Source organism: Lissotriton helveticus, chromosome 1_1, assembly GCF_964261635.1.
Source record: "Lissotriton helveticus chromosome 1_1, aLisHel1.1, whole genome shotgun sequence".
NCBI lineage: Eukaryota > Metazoa > Chordata > Amphibia > Caudata > Salamandridae > Lissotriton > Lissotriton helveticus.
In genome coordinates, this window is record NC_136057.1 from 1,102,345,217 (window position 1) to 1,102,368,704 (window position 23,488).

General features: G+C 44.4%; 1 protein-coding gene across 2 annotated transcripts in view; it reads left to right on the forward strand.

Moving 5' to 3' along the window:
* The first annotated feature begins 18,449 nt into the window (after window positions 1-18,449).
* OSBPL8 (oxysterol binding protein like 8) overlaps window positions 18,450-23,488 on the forward strand; it is a 1,077,846-nt gene continuing 1,072,807 nt past the window's right edge. For both annotated transcript variants that reach the window (XM_078678323.1, XM_078678342.1), the window contains exon 1: window positions 18,450-18,558. The gene's annotated coding sequence lies outside the window, so the exon portion shown is untranslated. The remainder of the gene's footprint in view (window positions 18,559-23,488) is intronic.

The window sequence follows — 23,488 nt, forward strand, 5'->3', positions numbered from 1 at the left end:
TCCTATACCTGGTGGGGTAGCCTGGGACAACACTGACTATGAAATTTATGGTGCGGTCGAGATCCTGAAATACCCACACCAAATCAAGATCTCCTTGAGTGACTTTGCAAAACCAAACTCATTTGCTGATGATTGGGACTTCGAAAGCATTAATAACATGATGTCTGATTTAGCAATGTCTGCTAAATTTACCAAACATGATTATTTGCAGGGTTCTACAAATTATGACAGTATGTATTGCTATAACCGCTATGGTAATCACTTTTTACATAGATCTGCACAACCTAGAAATGTGTTAAATTATAATCAATGGGAACATTGTGCAACACCTCCAAAAGGGAGCTCAAGAACCGTTTACGACAAATATTCATATTTTTCAGGTTTTAACACAAGTAATGCTGAAACATTTTATTATAAATTGTCAAACAAGACAGGGATGAAAACCGTGATAACCAACACAAAGTTGATATATTCAGATTCATTCTTCGAAGAAAAGAATACTTTAGGATTTAATTATTGGGACAAAAATGTTGATTTGAAAAGTGTTTGGGGTACAAAAGAATGGCAAGTACAGGGTTTAGAAGCTTTGTTTAGAGCTTGCATGATCCCAGAACAAATGATATTTTTAAATGACACTTCAACAAACCACCTGTCTTGGCCTAGCCAAAATCAAAGATTTAAATAAACCGTCTATTCCAAAGCCAACAATGTTTAGCAATAACTCTGATACAGATGAAGAGATAGACGTAAACCATATATTAAACCAAAACAGAACACATCCTAATTGGAAACAATGGTTTATCTGGCCCACAGATACAAATAACTGTCAAGACAGATTCCTGAATAAAACACAGGGGTTCAAAATGACCAGGCCAGACCCTAGATATCCCCAAAGACATCACCCAGGGATAATAACAACCTACAGTGTGGGCAAATTATGCCTTCAGTGGCTACAAACTTCCACACTGCCTGAAATTAAGCAACACCTATCTTTACTTACTGATGGTGCTGACTTGCGTGATTTCATAATGGGACCACGCAAACAGCGTCAAAAGCGTTTCATAGCAGCCTCTGTATATGCAGCATACAATGAGGCCTGGAAGGTTAATCAAATTGAAACAGCGGAGAGAATACGGGAAATTGACCGTATTAATTTGGAAAAATCACTTTCTGTAGTGGACAATGGGTTAATGACTCTGTCCTCCAGAATTTTTTCATTGGACAGCATTGTGTCGTCAGCAATCGATATATTATCGCAAGACTTACTGTTATTACAACATGGTCAGTCACAATTGCGTTCTATTGTACAGCTTGGCTGGACGTTACAAAATCTGCGTTCAGGCTATGTGCCTTGGCGTTTAATCAACACAACGTCACTATTTCAAATCTTTAACCTTACTGATAGACAAATCGGTATGGCGCAAAAGGGTGCTGATTATACAATCTTGAGCATTGAAAAACTAGAAAGATTACCAATGACAATGTCAGAACGACCTGTCAGTGAATGGATAATCCACGGAATCATAAATATTCCAATCTCAACCTTCAGGTTTCAATACTGCCAAAAATATATACAGGCTGGCATGTACGAGAAATTGGGAAAGGGGTACCTTAAAACAACTTGGAACCTGCCCTATTCGCATGCATGTGTCAGTAATAAAGGACAGAAAGTGTTTCTTAGTAGCAACAATTGTGCTATGTCACTAAGCGGCACGCTTCTGTGTAACGGAATTAGTTTGCATGGAGCCTGTGAAGGGAATTCATACAACCTTTCATGTCACCAGCAAGGCGCACCTGCAACCGAAATAGAACCATTCTTTCAAAGACTCTATAATGGGAGTTACATTCTTATTGTAGACCGCAAATGTTGTAGTCTTATGCCGGGACTCCTTATCTAGTCACTACGACTGCGAAGGTCAAGTGCTGTGGACGTTCTTTGTTCCCCAGCTCCTTTCCAGACAGGGAGGCAAGGGCATGGCCCAGTTTGAAAATTACTTCTATTCGAATAGATACTTTAAGCAGAATGAAAACAGTGCTTCTTCAGACGCCTACAAGGCTCACGTCATCAAAAGAAACGTATGATCTACAAGTCGCAAGGACGACTGCAGAGATGCATACATTATTATCGACTAATTCCCCCGTACATTTCGCGGAAATCCTGAGCGAAATCTTAAATATTTCTGATACCACTGGGGTCTCAAAGGTATTTAAGACAGTATTTTCGATGGCATTAACACCATTCAAAGCCATACTGGGTATTTTTCCAGATTTCGTCCATTCGATTTTTGGCGGACTTCCCCTGATCCTGGGACTAATTGCAGGAATCCTATTCTTAGTCCTTATTTTTCGTTATGGCAACCCATGTCACAGATCAAAATCTCGCGACAATGGAAGATACAATCCTAGCCATTGGATACCGGGACCGGATATCAAAAATCCTGGGAATATCCCGGCTTAGAGACCTGAACATGACTTGGTTTCTATCATTTCGACCAATGTGGCAAAGATGTGTTTTACCTGTATTGAGATGTCTGCTATGCGGAGAAGAATGCGTGTTAGACACCTGTCTGACGCTACAATCGGATGCGCCAGTGGATGCAGATACATTGTTGGTTCCTACCAAGGTTCACGCTTTGTGCTGCCCTCAAAGGCTGCCAATCCTGATGACGGCATTCGTGGAGTCTTCACCACTACGATTGAAGAGTAGTGAAGTTCAAGATGAAAGCAGCATTAATCAGGTACGACCTTCTGTCAGCAATGCAAATCAGAATGTCAATGGAGACAATCATGCGCACGAATGCATGGTTACACCTATTTCCGACTTAGTGGAACTTTCCCATGAAGCTGTTGACAGTTTTTTCGAAAGCCTTAATGATATGATGTTCTCTCCAGAACAGAAATAGAGACTTTTGAGCAAGCTCGCACACGGCGTTCCCTGAATTCGGCCTTCAACTTTAAAAATAAAGTCACATGAACAATTTTTTCCACCAGTTCATGGACAGCAATTTTTTAGCAGCCCCAAATTATTTTTTTAAAAATTTTCGGGACACTTATCTTCTGCTTAAAGTAAGAAGCTATTCCTAGAGAACTAAGATTTCTATTATTAGATACTTTATAAACTTTAGTTGCCCGCTGGTATGTTCACAAATATTTTATTATGTGATGAAATGGTCTCGAACTTTCTTTCTGTATAGCCATATTAAGAGCCATTTCATGTGTATTTCTCATATACCAATTAAGCAATAATGTCTACAAATGCGTGTTTACTTTAGCGTTTAATTCATAGCTTAAGTGCATACAATATATATGACTGCAATTTTTCAGTATATTTGAAAATTTCAAAATGCATTTATGTATTTTGGGGTGGTGAGGTATACACTATACTCTATAGTATGTTGTACTATGTTATACTATGCATAGATTAGTAAATATGACCATAGTTAGCGTGGAGTGGGTGTCATGTATTCCTAAAGGTTCTGAATCGATCCCCCTATTCCTGACCCTATTCTGGTTAAACTAACTATCAAGTTAACTAACAGTCAGCCCATGAGGCAAGAAAAGCCCCCATGATGCAGATACCGTTATCTGACGCAGTCACACTACGGCACAGGAACGTGTTATCTGATTAGGTCATAACGCTTGAGATCTAATTAGACAAGCGACATTCCTCCAGCCCCTGATAAGGCATACGACGTTCTCATAACAAATCAAACCTATGACAACCTGGAAAATCCGTGCGGCCATTGTTTTGATTTCACAGAGAACTTCAGTAAAAGAATGTGCTAACGAGCAAGTCGTATGACATCTTTATTGACGTATCTATGTCCATCCTTACGTCAATCCCGGCACCTTTAAGGTATAAATATTGCCGATCTTGCCCTATGCAAACACACGCGTGGTGACGAGACGGAGCAGCCATACTTGCCGAAGCCCAGAAGCAGAGCAGACCCCGCTGGCAGCAGCCCCGCCTTCCTGACGCGCTGAGAGACGCGCTGCTATCTCCTACCGAGAGACCCAGCACCGGCGTTTTCGGGCAGCCCTCGCAGGCAGCCTGGAATATCGAGACCAGAGAAAGAGATACCATTCCTCATTCATCCTAACTTCCAGGTACAGAACTGAATAACCCCTCACAGAGAATTCTTTAGTTATTCACTTGGCAAAAACAAACTTAACTTAAACTGTAACTTTCTATTCCCGCCCACGCATTAGACTTAGGTCAGGTACACGGGGTAGGCGTATTTAGAAACACCAGTTGAGTACGTTTAGTCAAATGTATATGTGTATGTAAATATATTTTAATCATTTTAAACATCATATGGCTCAGAAACCATATCAATGTTTTTACAGTATTATTTTATACTATTGCTTTTAATGTATGCACTTTACTTAACTATAAGTATTGCAATAATATCGATCCATTTCTCTTGTACGAGAAAAGAGACTGATCAATAAATAACACCTTTTTATTGAACACGCCCGTCTCTTCCTTTTCTCTACAATCTGATGAGACTAAGAATGCACGTACTGACTGAGTAAAATAATTGCCTTGTGCTCACACGACTCTGGAGATACACTCTTGATTAGGGGAGAGCAAAGTTGTCATGTTCTATGGTTGTCAGAAACTAAATCCCTTCTTGTCTAATCAGGGGAGTTAATTCTTTCCTGAACATTCGAGAAAGTTTCTAGCGAACTCTGAGCTACGCTGGCAAACCCAAAACTTAAGTCTAGTATCGACAGTAGTAGACCTAGTTAACGTCTGGCCTAGGCCTTTACTGCTGTAGGTATTATTCCAATGCGCAGAGCCTATTGGGAAGATAGGAACTACACTACAGTTTGCGCTGCTCAAGGATATTGACACAGATCTAAACACTGCGGTTTTGTTTCTGGACACCACTAAGGCGGTCGATTCCCTGGAATGGGATTATCTCGCCTTTGTCTTACAACGCATGGGATTCCCCTCCCCCTTCGTGGCCTGAATGAACCTGCTATATTCAGGACTACAAGCTAGAGTAATAGTTAATGGCGTTCAGTCATCTCCCTTCATGATAGCACGGGGCACCCATAAGGGGTGCCCCCTATCACCTCCCCTCTTTGACATAGCCATCGAGCCCCTTGCGGCCAAAGTCAGACAACACTTTCGGGAATATGCATTGATCTATCCAGAGAGACATTTTCTAATCTCTTTGTACACAGACGACCTTACGTAGTATCTGCGAGATCCCGCCATCAGCCTCAACCCCATTCTCCGTTTACTCATCCTATTTGGCCGACTCTCGGGGGTCAACGTGAACTGGGGGAAATCCCAGATATTCCCTCTTACAGATTCCACCATACGGTTTGAACCTGACTACTCCCTTGCATGGTGTGCGAATACAATCACATACCTTGGTATCAATGTCTCCTGCTGCCGCGATGAGCTGATGCGCTCCAATTATGGACACACACTAGACCTATTGACTGATAAGATCACCAGATGGATTGCGCTGCCCCTCTCCATGGCGGCCAGAGTTTCTCTGATCAAAATGGTAATATTGCCCAAATTGCTCTACCTCTTCACCAATATCCCTCATGCTCCTAGTTGACACTTTTTTAAAAGCATTAAAACCCAGCTGATCCATTTGGTGTGGGGCGGAAAGCAACCCAGACTGGCATGGGACGTCCTCACACGTCCCTTTGACGCCGGAGGATTCGAAGTCCCAGATATGGAACTCTATTTCATCTATGTCCAGGCTCACTTCGCAGCCTACTGGATGCACCCCCCCTTACATACCTCACCTAGCAATAGAAGATGGATACATGGCCCCCACACCTTGCACAGCTTACCTAAGCACTCCCTCAGTCCCCAGACACCTAGCCTCTACCACTGTCCAGTGCACCACCAGTGCCTGGCGAGATCTGGTGCATAGACTCCAATGCCCCGTACTCTACTCGCCACTAGCGCTGTTACAGGGGCAACACAATCTACCAGTCACGCAGGAGGGGGGTTGACGCCGCATGTTACGCAAACTGTCCTGTCTCACTTGGGGCCAACTGTACACAGACGGGCAGTTCTGCACCAGTGGAGAATTCTTTGGCACCACATCCCCCACTCCATTGGAGTGATTCTATTATGTGAGGCTCAGACAAGATATGCGCTCCCTCACTCAATGCTTCCCGCTAGAACCTCCTGTTATGCTTCCTCTTTACACTCTCTTACAGAAGACCTCCCCTGAGCATGTAGTGTCACGGCTCTATCGCACAACTCAAGGGGAATGGGAAGGAGACCCTGCTCCAACCAAGGGGAAATGGGAGGGAGAACTGGGATATTCCCTAAAGACCGAGCAGTGGTCCTTTTGCTGCCATCAGACTGGTGATATCTCCGCCAATAGTAGACTAAGCCTTATACATTACAAATATATTCACCGACTATATTACACGCCAGCTCGGCTACACCGCTTGCGAGACACTGATCGCTGCAATAGATGCGAAGCGGTGGGTGCTGACTTAGGGCACTTGGCCTGAGACTGCCCGCCTGTCCGTGAATATTGGAGGGAAGTCCTTCACGCTCTAGACAAAATGACTGGTATACACGTGCTCGATGACCCCCTCACCGCTCTCGTAGGTTACACAGAACAACTCCCCGCCAAGATACAGAGATACGCCTCCCTGGCTCTCCTTTTGGCCAAGCGTTGAATTGCCTGCAGATGGGGAAGAGGCCGTACCCCCAAATTCAGAGATTGGCTGAACGACCTTATATATTGCCAGGAACAACTACACACCTATGCTGAACTTACGCCACCCTCCTCTCGCCCACAAGATATTTGGGCTCCTCTTCAAAAATATCTCATGCCATCCGCCCACACCAACCCCCCAATCAGGTCGAGAGACCAACCCCACCCACCCAGGAGACCCCCAACTGAGAAGGGAAAATAACAAGTGAGAAAAAAGGGGAACCATCCCACGGAGATGTGGCTCAGTGCAGCGCACGCCCCTGCCACAAGCACAGGGTGGCCAAGCCGTGGGTAAAGGCAGACTGTAGGAGAAGGGGCAGGACACCCGAAATGACCCCTCAAAGCCCAGGACCCACCATATACAAATATATAACAAATACAGTGCAAAAAAGTGTCTATTCTGCATAAAAAGGAGAGGGAAATGTGGGGTTGTGGGGACCGGTGCAGTAAAAGTCCCATCAGCAGAGAAGATCAGCCAGGCCCATGCACTGGGAGCGTGAGGGCGACAGATGCGGGCCAGAGTAAGAATAGTGGATTATAAACAGGAACCAGGACCAGAACGGGCACGCTCATGCCATGCAGCATAAAAGATCAGAGTACAGGAGCAAGGGTGGTCATCAGTCATTGTCACTTAGATCACCAGACGCGGCCACTTGAGAGCTGGAAGGGGTGGAGCGCTGTGATTTGTCCATTTTTTTGGCAAAGGCCATAGCCGCCTTTGGTTCCAGAAAAGTGTGGACCTGCGAGTCGTGTCTGACGCGCAGCTTGGCCGGATATGCCAACAAGTAGGAAACATCATGTTTTTGCAGCAGACGCTTGGCCGGGAGAAATTTGCGGCGGGCAGTCTGAACTGCCATTGTATAATCAGGGTAGAAGGAGATTAAGTCGATGATAGGCCGAGCCGGAAGACCAGGAGCAGGCTGCAGCCCCAGAGAGCGATGGGCACTCTCGACGATGAATGCTGGGGAAAGAACCTCCCCGAATAAGTTGCGAATCAACTGTTCAACAAAATCTTCCACTTTGGCTATGTTGGATGATTCGGGGAGGCCCGTGATGCGGAGATTGCTTCTGCGGGAAAGTGCCAACAAATCCTCGTTCTTATTTTTGATGAGCTCCAAGACTTTGTCCATCTGTAGGAGTGTGTGGTGATCCCGGGCGGCAGCATCCTCTGGGTCTGACACCCTCGTCTCAACCTGAGTAAGTTGCGCATCATGGGAGTCCACACAAGCCTTTACGGTGTCCAGATGGGCGGAGAGCTGGTTCAGCTGGGCGACAATACTGGTGACTGTAGATTTCACATCCAGCATAATGGCTTTGAGATCGTCCTCACGGGTAGTGTCAGTGACGGACTGAGTAGTGGGTTCACCAGTATCCATGTTTGCCCCCTCTTGTTGAGACGATTTGTGTTGGTCAAATGGCAGCTTTGGCTGCTTGGGATCAGTCCGCCCCATGATCCAGGACTGGCGCGCCCCACAGACCAGGGAGCAGAGAAGCAGCATCTGAGGAGGCCGGGTTTGACAGGAGAGGCAGAGATGGAGAGAGGGCATCAATGAAGGTGGTTGTAATCAGGCACTCATGGCAGGCCGTGGGGGGCGAGATACAGCACGGCCAGCCGAACCGACCAAGAGGATGACCACGCCAGACAAGCAGGAGAGCCCAGTTAGGAAGGAGCTGGCAGACCAAAGCAAAAGAGAGGGCTGGGGCTGATGCAGCAACAGCGTGTTTCCTTGAGGCTTTGTGGAGACCAATCAGGCCGAGGTGGAGATGGGAGACCTGGGTGAATAAGAGGCGCTCGTGAGTGGGCCCCGGGCGGAAAGCTCTGCGCCAGGTTCCCGGAGAACAAGCGGCACCTTGGTGGTGGAGGCGGTGAACAGCAGGCAAGAAGAGGCCCCCTTCACTGCAGGTTAGCAGAGTCATACGGCCCGGGAAACAGGAGTGCTGGACAGAAAGTCCAGGCAGAGGAAGAGTTGAAGATCAGAGCACCAGCCCCTGTGATCCTCCATGGAGCCAAGCCCGGCGGGGGTTGGCCAATCCTGGGGGGGATGGCGAAAAACAGGATCGTCGATGCAGTCGTCAGAATCTATGCCGAAGCGTAAGAGGGGGTAGTAGGCCACGCCGGGCCATGCAAGCAGCACAGAAGACACAGGGCACAGGTTCAAAGCAGCGGGCCGGCAGAAGGTGAAGATGCAGACACCAACTGCGGCCGCCAGGAGCCTGAAGAAGCAGCCAGGAGCTCACGCCAGCGGGGCAGCAGAGCAGCGGGGAGTTGCGGAGGGCGCGCCGCCCACGTCGCGAGGCCCAGAGCAAGCACCGCTCCCTATCCCCCCGCAAGGCGCCCCCAGCAAAGCGACTCACCGGGTCTGGAGGAGCAGGAAGACAGGGCAGCTCCGATGAGGCGTACCTGTCTGCCGGAGGCAACCTGGGCAGTGCGGCGGGTCAGTGACGCCGCTGCAACGTAGGCCAAGCACTCTCCTTGTGCAAGCAAGGAGGCCCAGACGCAGGACAGTCCCCAACAACTGATCTCGGGGTGCCGGCAGAGATGGGGGCCCAGGAAGGCAGCAACAGACGCCCCAAGGTAAGATGAAAATGAATAACCCGGTGACGAAGGGCAGCACCTAGGTAGTCCGCAGGATTCTATCAGATTATCGGCTTGGCTGGCAGAGCCCACTTAGAGTGCAGCAATTTTGCAGCTGGCCAAGCCATGCCCTCCACAGGAATCTAGACTTAAATTAATGCATTCATGACTTTTTTAAATGGCAGCACTAGTATTGATTTCTTAGCGTGCCATTTATTGAGAAATATTTGTACTGAACTATAAACGTAGGTGATTTGCAGCAGCCAAATCACCTCTTAAGTATCTCTGCTACAATGAGACACACCTGTGTCATTCTCTGAAAAGATTTTGATATGCGAATATGTACATCGCACAAAATGCGACCCCCAACTTTGTGCTGTACCTGTTAATGTTTTTGAGAGCCTCCATTGTTGGGCACTATGTGTGAAAGAGAATGTGTGAGAGCTAGGAAGTAAAAGCAGTGTGTGGGTTTGCAAGAGTGTGTAAGACTGTGAGAATGAAAAGTGATACTGTATGTTTGTGTGAAACAAAATGTGATTCAAAGATCATAAAATGGATGTTTAAGTGTGTGAGTGGGCAAGTGTGTGTGTGAAAGTGGGTAAATGTATTTAGAACTTGTTCAGCGCGTAAGGAATGTGTGTGAACAGTCCGTCTCCATCTTTTCTAGAGATAATTTTGTGACATTTACAGGGAGAGCCGAGCCAGGGATCTGGCTGAGCTCTAAGACACCTTGCATGAGCTGAGCCTTGGAAATGTTTGCAATGTAAATCATCCAACAAACATCACGTAAAATAGGATAAAGTCTCTTCAAAATTAACCAACAAAAGCATATTTCTTTACCATGAGGTAGCTTTGACATTAATATATCACATTCATATGTTTATTGTGGTATAATGGAGAAAAAGAGAGATATGTAAAACAAAATATTTGCCTAAGATCACTGAGTTTGGTTAAGTGGGGAAGCCGGAATAAATCCCAGTTTTTTTTGTTTCACTTTGTACTTATCAGCCACTAAATGGGTATCTATTTGTCCCTCTGGGTTATGTGAAACTATAACATTTTGTTTTTAACTTTTGTTCATAAGGGTACAGTGAGTGGAGCAGGCAGGAGCCACATATTTTTGGTCATTTTGAACTTGAGATTCGAAGAGCCAGAACCCATCATCCGGCTCGAGCCTGGCTCGACAAGTAAGTGGCTCACCCACCTCTAGGCAAAGTACTTTGAAAATGGCTACTCATGAAGCCAAAACTAGTGTTATTAAAAGAGCAAGGGCCAATGGTTGGCAGCAGAAATTTGCACAGTCACAAAAAGCAGTCTGAACTTGTTTATTTTTTAAAAATCTGCTCCAAAGAATTTGACAAGACAAATATGATAATAACTTTATTCTGCCTTGCCTAACTCATCACAACATGTTGTTATTTCGAAATATTACCTGGTACAGAGATCTTTGTTTATCCAGTAAATTCCCGAATACAACAGCACTTTAATAACTCTGGTGGTTAATGCACTTGCTGCAAATATCTGAATGCATTCTTCTAATCTTCTAGCTGGGCCTGGTGGCTCAGTGGACTAATACATCCACTGAAGGAGCCTGTATTCGACCTCATGGTCACAGGTTCAAATCCACTCAGCCTTTCATCCATCTGAGGCCAATAAAATGAGTACCATTTACTCGGGTAACAAGGAACATCTGTTATTCAGTGCCAAGATGCCTCCGGGTGAAAGTGCGCTTTACAAATACACATGTTATGTGATTTTCTACTCAAAGGTTCAACTGAATATAAAATTGCATAGAGGATCAATGCACAAACATGAAATATGCAGATCACAGATGTGTTTTTTATGTAGAGAGCTCAGTTGGTTACTGTTTTTGCTTCAGAGATCAATGGGCAGGTCACAAGTTAAAATCTATGTCATATAGCTTAGTGACTTATGATCCTGCATCAAGAATATGCATGCAAACTACAAGGCAAACGTTAGAAATATTGCTGTTTTTTTCTCAGTATTTTATTATTCTGTGGTTGCTTAAAATTGTTTTACTTTGCTAATTATTACGGACTTATTGGTAAGTACTACATAAATGGATAGACATTCTTACAATGTGTGCTTATTTTTTGGCATACAAAGCTTAGAAAGGTAAAAAAAACATAGCCCTGCCCTAAACTCTACCCCCAATCCACTGCTTATTCGATCGAGCCTAGAATCAGCGAGCAAACGCTGCTCTGGTGAAGATCTGCTGTAGTTCAGTACCTGAGGGAAGCCCTGCCCACGCCCATATTTTTCATTGGCTAGTGTCTTTGTCCTTCGTAAATGCTGCCTTCGGATTTATTTATAGGCTTTTTAATCCCTTCTTATTACGGCCATGTCGTCATTTGTATCTTCCCATGGCTACTGACTCCTTTAATTCGAGTGTTACACGGTACGTGTTATTTAGACTGTAAGCACTATTTTCTTTAATGAGGTTCTCCTACTGCCTTTTCTACTTCCCCCTCCCGTTGTCTGTGCCTTCTCATCCCCTCCCCACACCCGCACTCCTGTTGTTCGTGCATTCTTGCCCCCTCCCCCACCCACACTCCCATTGTCCGTGCCTTCTCACCCTCTTCTCCCCCTCCACCCGCCCGCACTCCAGTTGTGCGTGCCTTCTCCCCCTCCCCCGCCCACACTCCTGTTGTCCGTGATGACTATCGTTTGTAGTGCAATAGGTCTCTCGTAATGCGAGTACTATTGCATTGCAATCGCTTGTTGTTAATTATGCACGGCACCCGTGTGCGGAACAGCAATGTGCTACTTGCATTTTTATTTTCAACGCGGTTCTCGTGCGCGAGGCTACTGCCACAACTAACCGCCCTACATTTGAGGAGGAGAGCCCCGCCTCCAGCACCACGAGCTATGTGTGCACAGCTCGCCAATGGCAGGAGAGGCAGCTCCCATCTCAGGTACTGGGTGCTGTGACACTCGCTGTGCTGGAATTCTCTAGAACCACTGAAGCACATCTTTGCCACTAGCCCGCCGCGCCGCACCGCCCCTCCCAGGTCTCTACTTGCAAGGCTCCCCTTGCATCACTGCTTGCCCACCCCCCTACGGCGTTGCTTCTTGTAATGCACCTTGACCACATCTCTGGTTGCACCATCCCTCTCGTGCTCTTGAGCCAGGAGGCAGTGTCAGGGATTTCATACAGTGAGTCTAGGGTCTTTTTTGGGGCATTTTCTCTCGCCTCCTGCCGATACCTTTAGGGCTGACTGTTCATGCCTCCATGCATTTTTTAAAACAACCCAAATAGATCGGGGTTCTAAGTACAATTAATCCATTAATTTTTCAGCATGCTGAGGGAACACAAGTCTGCTCAAGGTATTCAATACATCACTCATAAAAAGGGGGAGAAAGAGCAACAGCCAGATTCTAATTCCAAAAGCAATTTATTTTCATTGCAAAACGTAAAGGAAAACACACTATTCAATAAATGTCATTACGAATGAAATGGGTGCCCCAAAGAAGGAACGTGCTAAGAGAAAGTGCTCTGGTGTGTGGTGGTGAGGGAAAGGTATTTAGGGTAGTGACATAAGATAATACAATTCTAACATGTGAACTGGTTGTAAATCACCGTCCTGATGGGCCTGGCCACAAATGCAGTTTAAATTATATTTTCACAATTCTGTACATCAGGAAATACATTCCCATGTGGCACGTATAAAGGAGGAGGGTCCAGGCTGTTTGTTTAAAAGGGCGTCGACGTTTCGACCCGTCTAGGTGGCCGTGTAGGTAAGTTAGACCTTGGCCGTGCAAGTCTTCATCAGGGCAGAGTGGGGCAGACCATGTCTTTGTAGGGCTTCTGAGTACTTTTATTGAATAGTGTGTTTTCCTTTACATTTTGCAATGAAAATAAATTGCTTCTGGAATTAGAATCTGGTTGTTGCTTTTTCTCCCCCTTTTTATGAATGATGTATTGAATACCTTGAGCAGACTTGTGTTCTCTCAGCATGCTAAAAAATTAATGGATTAATTGTACTTAGAATCCCGATCTATTTGGGTTGTTTTCAATAAGGTTTAGGACCATTGTTTACTGTACCAAATCATACCTAGGTCCAGGACCAATTGGTTAACCCCATTACTGTAATGGCCCCATGCATTTTTGAAGCGTGGCTGGTACGGCACAATCAGAGTTGAACAATTTGAGCAGCATATTTATTCATCTGTGTAAACATGCACGGGGCTCATTGTGCCTGATCGGACAGCCCAGTCTGGTCATAACAAAGTACTAATGGCGCTGTGGTCGCAATTTTGATACCCGCACAGGCATCATTTTTAACTTGATCCGGCTTCTCTTTGAGCAAAAACATCCATGGCAGGGGCTTGTGCCTTCATTCCACCATTTTTTCTCCCCTCGCCCTGGTTTATCCTTGTCGGCGAGGAGGACAGCAGATCATTTCACCATCTTTCATTTGCCTGATGTTCTTTAAATGCGCCCTTTGGGACACGGGGCACATGATTTATTTAATTACAATGTCTTTGCCTGGCTCCCCTCGCCCTACCTTAACTGTAGCACAACCTCGGATGGGAGGAAATGGGAGGCTATTAACTTGTGCTTGTGGCCTGGCATATTCACGCAGTTCAATTGTTTGAATGTCACATGCGTAATCATACTCCCCACTTGTATTCGTGTTTCTCCCGCCCCCAATCACCCTCCTCCTGCTGTTCCTTACCTTACCCCAAACTTACTGTTTCCCTCCCCCTTCTGCTGCCTGTCCTGTTCCCAAATAGCCTTCCATTGTTTATTACTGTCCTCCCAACTCGCTAGAAAAACAACATTGGCCGTGCTTTTACCATTTATTTTGCAGCTTTATATAGTGCCGATTTGATCCAAACGTATTGGACCACTTAACCTGATCACCAGTTACTTGCACATGGTCCCTCCCTTTCACCCACTGCTTAAGGTGAGCTTATAGCAGACTGATTTCAATCTTCACACTCCAGTCGTTGTTTTCAGTTCTCCTCACCCTCCCATTGTTTACATTTCTTAATCCATCCTCCCATCGTTGTTTTAGTTTCTAGCACCTACCCTGCCATCGTATCAATCCTCCCCCTCCTGTGGGATAGCCTGGAAAGCATCGCTCTCTGACATGCTACTTCCCAACCGCATACATTCATTAAAACTAACAGTGTAGCTGCAGCTCTTCACCAGTAATTGAATTTTTCACATCTGGCTGTTAACATATGTCCAGCGCTCACTGGCAAACAAAACCAGCTCAACAGGGCACAGCACTGCATCTCCAACAGAAATAACATCATGGAAGGGTATCTACACTTTTAAAGGATGTCAAAACATGGGTAAACCGGGCTCCATCTCCTTTCGCAAATACAAGTAAGTATTGCTCCAAAAAGTCCACAAACAGGCGGGGAGGAATCTGTAGCTGTTACAGTCACCTGAAAAGGCAACAGGGTTTATATTTTTTTAAACATTTGCTTTCCGGGCACGTTCATTTATCATTTTTGTAATATAAAAGACAGTGAACACAATTGTTAAAACAGACTCTTGCTGCCCCGCTATTGCATGTTGTGGCGCTGTAAGAATACATCTCATCATTCCAAGGGCTTTCACTAAAGTATAATTCAGTTGCTATTTACATTGGGTGTCCCTGTTGTATTGTATTGTATTGTAATTGCATTTATATAGTGCTTACTACCCCTGACGAGGCGTCAAAGCGCTTTTTCGGCAAGTAGCACGCTACTCCGGGACCCATGGAGGATTAGTGTTGAATTAGTATAGTGAAACATGCAAGTACATTTTAAGTGGTGGATACGTTAGTCAGTTATTTGGATTTGGAATGATAGCAGAAGGATAGAGTAGGAAAAAGGTTTGTATTTATATAGCGCTTGTTACCCCTGATGGGTGTTGAAGCGCTTTTCTGGCAATTAGCACTCCACTCCGGAACCCATAAAGGATTAGTGTTGAAAATTAGCCTAGTAAAATATGAAGAAATATGAGTAGTGGAATTGTTATTCAGTTATTGGGGTAGAGAAGGGTAGGTGGAGGGATAGCAGAGGGAAAGAGGTTTGTATTTATATAGCGCTTGCTACCCCTGATGCGGTTTTGGAGCGCAAGTAGCACACTACTCTGGAGCTACTCTGTTGGCAGCTTTCAATACACATTCATTTAATACTCCAATAATGTTTCATCAAAGTGCACAAAAAGTCAGTCTGGTTTGCCTCGCCGCCCCCATTTCTAGTGGAGAAGCTGCATTCAGCTAGATCATGCCATTGTCTAGTCTCAAACTCTCATCTTTTGCTAATAAATCTACCTGTAATTCAGAACGGTAGAAGTCTGCCAAGTAACAGGAGAACTCTCACGCAAATAGGACTGTTGAGTAACAGGCAACTCTCAAGCAAATAGGACTGTAGACATGGTGACCGCTGATAACTTTTAAATTGTTTTTTATAACATAACTTAAACACATTGGCACAGCCAATAGCTCTGGCTAAACACTTACAAGGTCCCAAAGGTGAGACCGATTGCATTGCAAATGCTTGTTTTTGATGAGTACCTGCACTTATTTTTTTTCTCCATTTAAAGCACTGATCTAATGACAATTATAGTGAGCAGATCATATCAGCAGGGCTTTAAGTGGGCCAGGTCTCCCCGGTGCTGAGCACCGTCCGTTTTTACAGGAGGCCTCAAAACAGGTCTCTATAGGGCTCTGTTTTGTGCCCTGGCACAGGCGGTCTGTTGTTTTCCAGACTGCAGTGACAGCAGGCACATCGATGTACGCGTGCTCACACTGCTCACTTCTCTCTAGTGAAGTTACGGCATGACGATGCTAGGTGATCGTTGTAGGGCAGGGGTCTTCAAACTGTGGGGCGCGACCCCCAGCGGGGCCGTGGAGCGATGGAAAGGGGGTCGCGCTTTCTCAGTCACTCTGCCCAGGCCCAAGGGCTTCAGCCCCCCTCCTCCCCGTCTGTGTCTCAGCCTGGGCTGCTGCAGTGCAGCTCGAGCTGCTGTGGGATCGGCTGGGCAGTGTCTGGAGTCTTATCTCCGGCACACCCGGGTTTTTGACAGGTCGTTAAAGAACATTTGCATATTTACATGCCATTGTAAACAGGTTACCAAGACTTCTGTTTTTTTCTGGTTCCAGTACCCCCTGGGTCCCCACTCTGCCTATTCCTTACATTTAAACAGTTCTATCAAGCGCAGCTCTGAATAAAACTCCAGGAAGTGAAGAATGTCACAGTTCAACAACAAATGAAATTAACTGAGAACAGAAAAAACATTCATACATCTTAAAATGTTTTTTTCTGTACACCAAGGGGCGGATTTACAAGCCACTTGCGCCACTTTTGCGTCACTTTTCCCATGTTAAAAGTGACTTAAAGTGGCGCAAGGGGCTTGTAAATCTGCCCCAAAATGTTTTTCACTTTTGCCAATTTCTATTTTAAGAATAATTTATCTTATAAAAACATTATATAGAAGTCCCATTGCATCTCAGCACCCAAACTCGTGAGAATTTGGTCCTGTGGATGTGCTGGAGATGTAAAAAAATTAAAGCACTGAGGGGCAGATTTACAAGCACCTTACGCCACTTTTGCGTAGCCATAAGCGGCATCGTAAAGCAAGCGTCATGCTGCGGGGGATTTACAACATGACACATCTAGGGAGCTATGTCACGTTGTAAAGGCCTGCGCCACATGTAACCTGCGACAGGTTTCATGTGGGCGTACCAGCGCAGCAATGCCTCGGAAAAGTGCCTGAGTGAAATCTACAAGATTTCACTCAGTCACATTTTCGACCCCGCTGCGTCAAAACCTTGCGCCTGCTTGAAGCAGGCGTAAGGTGTGACGCACCATGTGGAAGATAGGCCGGTTTGGCACAGTGCTGGAGTTCCGTCGCGCCCACGACACAACTCCAGCACTGCTCCAACCTGAAGCCGCCAGATGCGACACGCATCTGCCTATCCTTGCGCCACGGCATGCTGCATTGTTAATGCGGCGCATCCGTTGTAGCGCAACAATGGCATTGCGTGTCGCACGTTTCTTGGTGCATCCCTGCTGCCAGGTAACAAAAATCTGCCCTTAAATATGTAGGCTTAGGAAACCGTTTGTTAACCTGCGGCACTGGCAGAGTCATGAATCCAGGCTTTTTGCCCACTCCTGCTCTGGGACCAAAACTTATTGTGCTGCTTGGACCAGAGCTGGAGTTTGATAAATATGCAGATTCTGCCAACAGGTTTGGAATTCTTTGTCATGAGAGGGTCCTTACACCTGAAAATGTTGACAGGGGGGTCTCGGCATCCAAATGTTTGAAGACCTCTGTAGGGGAAGGGAAATCCTTTAAAGAGAGTCCTTTTCTCTCTGGATTTCCCTTCTCTTTTTAAAACTTAGGAACAGCAAGCAACATTGCTGTGGTGTCACCAGGGCTTTAAGTAGAAGTTTTTTCAATATTATATATACAAGCCATAGTTGCTGCTTATTTATCTTATGCAACGTACAATTAATGACAAAGCCAATAGTTCTGACTTGTAGGTATGATGTTACTTGTATCATATACCTGTATGCAATGACAAACATTAACTAAAAGTCGGGCGGCACACAATGCTAAGCACAGATTTGTAGTTTAAGCGGATTTAAGCCCCGCCTTTAGTTACATTGGCCCCGCCCCTTAGAGACTCTCCCTCGTTTTTTCATCCCACCTAAAGCCCTGCACATCAGGGTCCAACCATCACTTCCTTTTACCACCTGGGACACTGCGGCACGCTGCTCCCCTCACCTTTTATTTTATTTTTTGCTGTTTTATATAACGCGAACAACTCGACCCGAAGGTTTTGGAGCGTAGTTACATTAAACAAGGACACATTCCGTTTGTAGTGCCCTTCCCCCATTCAAAACGGTAAGAGTCCTGTCCGGCATAGTCTTTTCGAGACAGGCTGTTGTCATCACCCGGTCCCTGTCTATCTTCCTTCAACTAATGCAGCGGCCGCTCGCCAAGCTAATCGAGCACCCGTCGACTGTCAGAAGGAGCGGACAATGGGGAGTTCGGACTCCACAGCCAATCGTACTTCAGAATTCTGTATGGCGCACTAAGATTGGTTGGGGTGCCCACTGCGTCATTGAAGAAATCTAACACTTTGGCTGCACCTCACGCTCGCAGACCACGCCCAGAATGTGTTCAGGCTTGCGATTGGTTGTTATGCGACCCGGAAGTGGTAAAATTACGGACAAATGATATGGGTTAAATACATAGGCAGTCGGGCTATGGACGTGAGGGTGCTTTCATGGACTGTCAGTGTAAGTAGTGGATGCTAGTCACCGTACTATGCATGCCGTTAATACAGAATGTCAGTACTGCTACCCCTTTGTGTCTTGTCCCAGCTCTACCATCAGTCATCCGATATGAATCTTGCTCTTAGGAGCGCGCTTTGTGACTCTTAACCCCAAGCTTCATCCTTCTTGTGTAGCCTAGTGGTCTGCCATACTTGTAGCTTATTAACACTACTCGTGCCTTTAGCCGCTCTTTAACTGCGTCAGTTCTTCTTTTTTCATTATCTATAACACATGGCATGGGGTGAATGTTTGTGTTGTTTTTTTATATTGTATTGCAACCATTATGGAACATTTTCTCATGGGAGTTTTGATTAGGTTTGGAGAAGACATGATCCGTAGCGGTCTTTTCTTAGGTGTGTCTAGCAGCATTAGGGAATTGTATTAAAGCCTACATACACTACCTCTTCCCGACTGCTGTTATGGTTTGAGTTTGGGCCATGAGGGTAATATATTGTATTATTATGTAATTGCACGTGTACAACAACGCTTCTACTCTAGTATAGCAATTCAATTATTTTATGCCAAGTAGCATGGTGCTTCGGATCCCAAGCGAGTGCTCTTTCAGTGGTTATAGTTAGGTATTGGATTAGTCTTGTGCTCTCATGGAAACAATTATTTTGCATTTGCTCCGGTCTACGTAGTGGATTAAATTAATAGGAGTTAAGTATGCTCTTCGGTAGGAGGAGGGTATGTGAATTTTTGCAAGTGGGTGGCAGACGAACTTCAGGAGTTTAGGTATTGTTAGGTTTCAGAGGTATGACGTTTGAAACAGAGGTTGTGATATTTGCAAAAAGGTGTGTGCAATCTGCAGAAAAAAATCTGGATTAAGCAAGTCCAGGTCAATTCTCATCGGATACAGAAAAGTTTTTGTTTTATAGATTGCATGCAACAATCTGAGATTGCAAAACTATAGTAAGAAACAACCTTATTTGCACATGAGGTGGTGCTATATTGGGTACCTTTTGATAATTGCTAGAATCGGGCAAACAGGCTAGCCCCCTCAAAAGACTATAGCTTAGTAGACTGTTACTTTCGCTAGAACAGTTGATCAGTTCATGGGCTGGAAGTGTAAAGTAGTGACTGGTAGCATATAGTTGGGAATATACAGAGGTTTAGATTGCACTTGACCGTATGCGTAATTTAATGATTATAGCAATGTTTGAGCGTATACAGGGTAAATATTGCAGCCCTCAAAAAGGAGATTATGGAAATACTGGAATGCATGTCTTATGAGGTTCACTCTTCGAATTTGTCTCATATTATTAATTACAAAAGCGAACTAGGGTCCATTTGAGATGCCCCTGGATGTGCATGGCAAACGAGGGAGTTCATAATAGCTTCCATAGACAATGGAAGTGTAGTGCTTGTATTTCTTTTGCTAGTGGGTGAAGACCCAGTTATTGAAGTGAAGAGAATATAGACAGGGCTACTCTCAGTAAATTCCATGAGCCTTTTTAGGAAGGATCTGTTGATTATTTTTTCCTGAGCACTGCAATTTGGTAGATGGTAGTAGTGAAAAGGTGGGACTAGATGGTAGTAGTGAAAGGTGGGACTGTAGTTTCTGTCGTACAAGGTGAGGACGTTTTTAAGGCCAGGCGTGCTCTTGTACTTCCCTAATTGTTGCTTCAGAAAGGCTAATGACAGCCAGGTGAAGAGTTCTCCTGCTTCATTTTCCCTGTGATGTGGGTACTCCTACTTGGAGCCAGACTTAAGAAAGGCAGGAGTTTGCTGTTGCTTTTTGATAGGTAGTCTCACTCACAGCCTGTGGTGTGCTTGGGCATTTTACACAAGCCTGATGCCCTTTGTACACAGCTGCACTGTTTCCTTTAACATAAATCAACTGATTCTCAGTGGATATGGGGCCTCATCTCCCTGGACACACACCTGCACCAGCCTCTCTTTACAAGTCAGGGAGGGGTGATTTAGAGCCATCCCTACCTAGCCTAATTGTGTGTATGCTTTTATATTGCACAATATTTCAAACAAACGCCACTACATACTCCTGAACAGTTAACTTCTGTGCAGACCGTTACACATCAGCTTCTCAAGTGTGTATACTTCAATAATGTTACGCTAAACCAACAACAAAGCCACATTTATGTTGGTTTCAGAACTCGTTCTAACCCATGGACATGTGCATTATCATTCACAGATGAGAGTAAAACACAGAGGAACGTGTCGTCTCGTCTTCCAGTCAGGATTTCGCTTTAATCCAAACTGATATTGCATCAAAGCATGATTTTCCTTCCCTGCCAATTTTTAGAAAGAAAACATGTTAGGCATGTGATTAAAGCAATTAATATTAGCATTCTATTTACATAGCCTAGAAACAAAAACAGTACACTAAATTAAAGAACTACTTAATATTACAGGAACGTGAATAACATGTGAGGGTTTTCTAAAATCAAATACTTTACTTTGCACTATCAGTCAGGGGCGGCTCCTCCTTTAGACTGGAAGAGCTTGCCCCTACGGGAAATCCCCAATTTCTCTGGCCATAGAAATCCCTCATCCCTGACAGTTTTTCGCAAAAATACTAGAGCAACTATAAAACACATTTAAACACAGTATTTTGCAAGGTCAGTGGATTAAATTCATGTCTTAGTGTTATGAAGATTCACATTTCAGCACTGCCATTTACATTTAGTTGTTATAGGCCCATGATTTAAGCAGCTAATTTTTAGGAAATAAACAGGCGACAAAGATCATCACTCGGGCAGTGACTATGAATAAAAGCCCCTACGTTACTTTAAAAAAAATATTTGCTCATCTGGGGTTTAAGTTGTCCTCGATAAACAACTCTATTGATAACATCGAATTTAATGTAATGTGTATTAGATTTTTTTTTTTTAATCAAAATGTTATTGCTTTTTGAGAAACAACCTCAACAAAGACAGGGTAACCTTAGTTGGACTGTGAAAATGTGTTACTGTGATAAATATTAATATTTATATAGTGCATGCTGGATTCCATTGCAGTCCCGTATTTCAAAACCTACTTTCCGCCTTCTCTGTTAGAGCATCCTCAGCAATGTTTGGAGCTCCACCATCTGCTGACAACAAAGTCAAAAACTTGAGTCATCAGGGACACCAAGCTCTGATGAATCTTTCAAGAAAACGTATTCATGTCCTTCTGTTTCTTTCTCTGGATCCTCCAACATTTTTCACTTTCAGAGGTTCCCTCCGTGGCTTAGACCACCATGGTCTTTTATTATGTGTGCACAACTGGATACTGACAATAGCTCTAAGGCTTCTTCTCCTCTTCTGACTAAATTACTACATTATACAGGTCTTATAAGTACTTGGGTAGCTGTCACTTTACTTTATGTGATCAACAGATAAGAAGCACCACGGAAAGAGGGGCTTTTGACTCTACCCACATATCGATTTTTCATTCCTACTGGGTTTGATGGCAGAAATTTGCTTCCTCTGAAAAAGAGCTATTGTATTTCACAGATTATGCTCAGTAAAGTAAGTCTGAGTTTGCTATGGAAACAAGCCAATGATTATGAGAAGTTATAACAGCAGTAGGGCTGAATTATTTGTTGTGAAACGCACATGTTAAAGTAGTTTTGTATGGGTGGGTTGCTATTATGCTGCATTAATGCCTGCAAACAAGTATTTGTAATGCAGACCATAGGTACAGTAAGAAGGGGCTTTGCATGGTGTAACCCTTTGAACAATTCAGTAGAACAGGGTTTTTCTTTGTGAACTCTGGCAAATATTATAGGAAAGGCTTTTACATTGATCTGCTTGCCTGAAGACAAAGTGCGATTACATTGTCAACTCTGTGACAAATGCAGTGGTAAGGGGTTTTACATTGAGACCTCCTTAATTCAAACCAGAGGCAGGGACTTTACATTGTGAACCCTCTAACACACAATAGGAAGAGAATATATATTGTGAACTCTGACAAATACAATAGTGAGGGATTTTACGTTGTGAACTCTCTGGGCAACACCTTGGGTATAGAGTTTATATTTTGTACTATTTGATAGATGCAATAGGAATGAGTTTTAAGTTGTGTACTCAGACAAATGCAATAGCCAAGGATTTTACATTGAAAACCCTCTGCCAGCCCCAACAAAAACGGGTTCTATATTGTGAATGCCATGACAAACTCAATTGGAAAGGGTTTTACATTTTTGAACTGTGAGACAGATAAAATAGCAAGGGGATTTAGGTTGTGAGCTCTCCAACAAATGCAGTGAGAAGAGATTTAGTACATATATTCCTTTTTAATCCTGACCAAAGGAAATGCTTGGCGTATTTTGAATGAGAGGTAATGTTCATTTCAATGTATACTTTAGGTCTGCCAGAGATAAAAGACTCTGCCCATGTGAAAGCAGTACATTAAAGCTAGACCTATTGGCATCACGGGTGCTTGTTCGACTTTAAGACGACCTATCAGCTGCATTACATTCTCAGTGATAGCTGACACTTTTCACTGACACTTCCTAACTAGGGTGAAGATCTGACCAAATGATGCAAAATACTAAATAAGATTTCCCTTAACCATGTGTAATTGTATGCAGCATACCCCTCATTAAAACCAGTGCAATAAGTGCTTATTGCACCGTGAATACACAGAGCCCAATAATTGTGCAGGCGGCGCTAAAAAAAAAAGATGAATAGCAATAAATGTAAGAAACAGAGGAAGCCACCTAATTGCACGTGCAAATTCCAAAATATCCATGAATTGAAAGTCCAAAGGTAAACCTGGTATTTCTGCACATATGGGTCATCCAGTGAAAGTCTGTGTCAGCAAGGTAGTTGTTGATGGCTTTTCGAACCATATCTCATTCGAGGGTTATCATCAAGACAGGGAACATTTTGACCAAGCACATTAAAACAAGTGCCGCATCAAAGAGTGAGAATACAATAAGACAAAAATG